This window comes from Arachis hypogaea, chromosome 20, assembly GCF_003086295.3.
Source record: "Arachis hypogaea cultivar Tifrunner chromosome 20, arahy.Tifrunner.gnm2.J5K5, whole genome shotgun sequence".
Classification (NCBI taxonomy): Eukaryota; Viridiplantae; Streptophyta; class Magnoliopsida; order Fabales; family Fabaceae; genus Arachis; species Arachis hypogaea.
Window position 1 is genome coordinate 75,610,940 of NC_092055.1, and position 2,826 is coordinate 75,613,765.

Below are 2,826 nucleotides of genomic sequence, written 5' to 3' on the forward strand. Positions count from 1 at the left end.
GCTTGTTTCTGGCATTTAACGCCAGCTTGGTGCCTGTTTCTGGCGTTAAACGCCAGACAGATGCTTGTTTCTGGCGTTTAAACGCCAGACTGCTCTCCTCCAGGGTGTGCTATTTTCAATGCTATTTTTCATTCTTTTTTTGATTTTTCAGTAGTTTTTGTGACTTCACATGATCATCAACCTAATAAAACACGAAATAACAAAAAGAAAATAAAATAGATATGATTAAATAACATTAGTTTGCCTCCAACAAGCACTTCTTTAATGTCAATAGCTTGACAGTGAGCTCTCATGGAGCCTCACAGATAATCAGAGCAAGGTTGGAACCTCCCAACACCAAACTTAGAGTTTGAATGTGGGGGTTCAACACCAAACTTAGAGTTTGGTTGTGGCCTCCCAACACCAAACTTAGAGTTTGACTGTGGGGGCTTTAGTTGACTCTGCAGTGAGAGAAGCTTTTCATGCTTCCTCTCCATGGTTACATAAGGAGATACTTGAGTTTCAAACACAAGGTTGTCCTCATTCAGTTGAAGGACTAACTCTCCTCTATCCACATCAATCACAGCTCTTGCTGTGGCTAGGAAGGGTCTTCCAAGGATGATGGATTCATCCTCTTCCTTCCCAGTGTCTAGGATTATGAAATCAGCAGGGATGTAAAGGCCTTCAATCTTTACTAACACATCCTCTACTTGTCCATAAGCCTATTTTCTTGAGTTGTCTGCCATCTCTAATGAGATTCTGGCAGCTTGCACCTCAAAGATCCCAAGTTTCTCTATTACAGAGAGTGGCATTAAGTTTATTCCTGACACCAGGTCACACAGAGCCTTCTCAAAGATCATGGTGCCTATGGTACAGGGTATTAAGAATTTGCCAGGATCCTGTTTCTTTTGAGGTAATTTCCACCTATCCAATGCATTTAGTTCATTGGTGAGCAAAGGAGGTTCATCTTCCCAAGTCTCATTATCAAATAATTTGGCATTCAACTTCATGATTGCACCAAGGTATTTAGCAACTTGCTCTTCAGTAATGTCTTAATCCTCTTCAGAGGAAGAATACTCATCAGAGCTCATGAAGGGTAGAAGGAGGTTCAATAGAATCTCTATGGTCTCTAATTGAGCCTCAGATTCCTTTGGTTCCTCAAAGGGATATTCCTTATTGGTCACTAGACGTCCCAGGAGGTCTTCCTCACTAGGATTCACGTCCTCCCCCTCCCTTGTAGGTTCAGCCATCATGGTTAAATCAATGGCCTTGCACTCTCTCTTTGGATTTTCTTCTGTATTGCTTGGGAGAGTACTAGCAGGAGTTTTAGTGACTCTTTTACTCAGCTGGCCCACTTGTGCCTCCAAATTCCTAATGAAGGACCTTGTTTCATTCATGAAACTTACAGTGGCCTTAGATAGATCAGAGACTATATTTGCTAAGCTAGATGGATTCTGCTCAGAATTCTCTGTCTGTTGCTGAGTGGATGATGAAAAAGGCTTGCTATTGCTAAACCTGTTTCTTCCACCATTATTAAAGCCTTGTTGAGGCTTTTGTTGATCCTTCCATGAGAAATTTGGATGATTTCTCCATGAGGGATTATAGGTGTTTCCATAGGATTCACCCATGTAATTCACCTCTGCTATTGCAGGGTTCTCAGGATCATAAGTTTCTTCTTCAGAAGATGCCTCTTTAGTACTGTTGGATGATTCCTTCAATCCATTCAGACTCTAAGAGATCATATTGACTTGCTGAGTCAATATTTTATTCTGAGCCAATATGGCATTCAGAGTATCAATTTTAAGAACTCCCTTCCTCTGAGGCATCCCATTACTCACAAGATTCCTTTTAGAAGTGTACATGAACTGGTTATTTGCAACCATGTCAATGAGTTCTTGAGCTTCTGCAGGCATTTTCTTTAGGTGAATGGATCCACCTACAGAATGGTCCAATGACATCTTTGATAATTCAGACAGACCATCATAGAATATATCCAGGATGGTCCATTCTGAAAGCATGTCAGAAGGACACTTTTTGGTCAGTTCCTTGTATCTCTCCCAAGCTTCATAGAGGGATTTACCTTCCTTTTTTCTGAAAGTTTGAACATCCACTCTAAGCTTGCTAAGCTTTTGAGGAGGAAAGAACTTGGCTAAGAAAGCCATGACCAGCTTATCCCAAGAGTTCAGGCTATCTTTAGGTTGAGAGTCCAACCATATTCTAGCTCTGTCTCTTACAGCAAACGGGAAAAGCATAAGCCTGTAGACCTCGGGATCAACCCCATTGGTCTTAACAGTATCACAGATCTGCAAGAATTCAATTAAGAACTGAAAGGGATCTTCGGATAGAAGTCCATAAAACTTGCAATTCTGTTGCATCAGAGAAACTAATTGAGGTTTCATCTCAAAATTGTTTGCTCCAATGGTAGGGATTGAGATGCTTCTTCCATGTAAATTGGAATTAGGTGCAGTAAAGTCACCAAGCATCTTCCTTGCATTGTTATTATTTTCGGCCATGCCTCCTTCTTTTTTGAAAATTTCTGTCAGATTTTCTCCAAAGAGTTGTGCTTTAGCTTCCCTTAGCTTCCTCTTCAGAGTCCTTTCAGGTTCAGGATCAGCCTCAACAAGAATGTTCTTATCCTTGTTCCTGCTCATATGAAAAAGAAGAAAACAGAAAAGAAAATATAGAATCCTCTATGTCACAGGATAGAGATTCCTTTATGTGAGTAGAAGAAGATATGAATAGAAGAAGGAGAATCCAAACACAAGGGTGAGGAGTAGGTTCGAATTCTTGGGTGAAAACGAGATGTTAGTAGATGAATAAATAAATAGAAGGAGGTGAGGGAGAAGA

General features: G+C 40.6%; 1 non-coding gene across 1 annotated transcript; it reads left to right on the plus strand.

Annotated features, from left to right (window-relative positions):
• The first annotated feature begins 1,991 nt into the window (after positions 1-1,991).
• Positions 1,992-2,099, plus strand: LOC112787809 (small nucleolar RNA R71). Its single transcript, XR_003195199.1, has one exon. It is a non-coding gene; the product is annotated as a small nucleolar RNA R71 (small nucleolar RNA).
• The last annotated feature ends 727 nt before the right edge of the window (positions 2,100-2,826 follow it).